Below are 576 nucleotides of genomic sequence, written 5' to 3'. Positions count from 1 at the left end.
GGGGCGGTCTCACTCTGTGACATCCAATCATGAGGCTCGTTTTCGTAAGTATGGGAGGGGCTGCTGCTAACAGCGCAGTTTGTAGAGGTTTTATGGTAATCAGAAATGCATGAAAGAATCAAAATACCACTTTGGAGTTCTTTATATGAGGAATGAACATTAAAATACACATAAAAGCTCAAAAAGTTGTTTTTTCATGGTATGGTCCCTTTAAATCCCCTCACTACAGACCAGTGATGTGCACTTAAGCCTGTGGGTGATGAGGTACTGACTCTTTCAGTCTAAATTAATAAACTTATGATTCTGTTTCATATCAGCATGTTTTTTATAAACAGACCAGATAAAAGAAGAAGAACTGAGGAAGAACGTAAAATGCAGAGTGGTTTAGTTTGACTCCAAAAAACAAAACAAAATATATGAATAGTATATCTAGGTTTATGTTTAACATTTCTGTTGTGAAATTTGTTTTTGTTGTTTGGAAAACTATCTTTTTTTTTGTATTCAGTACAAAATTTCTGTCAACTTACTGTCAAAATATCTCACATTAAGTTAACAGGAGTTAAGTTAAATTCTGTA

The sequence above is a fragment of the Oryzias melastigma genome, linkage group LG14 (assembly GCF_002922805.2).
Source record: "Oryzias melastigma strain HK-1 linkage group LG14, ASM292280v2, whole genome shotgun sequence".
Taxonomy (NCBI): domain Eukaryota; kingdom Metazoa; phylum Chordata; class Actinopteri; order Beloniformes; family Adrianichthyidae; genus Oryzias; species Oryzias melastigma.
Note: the sequence above shows the minus strand (reverse complement) of the source record.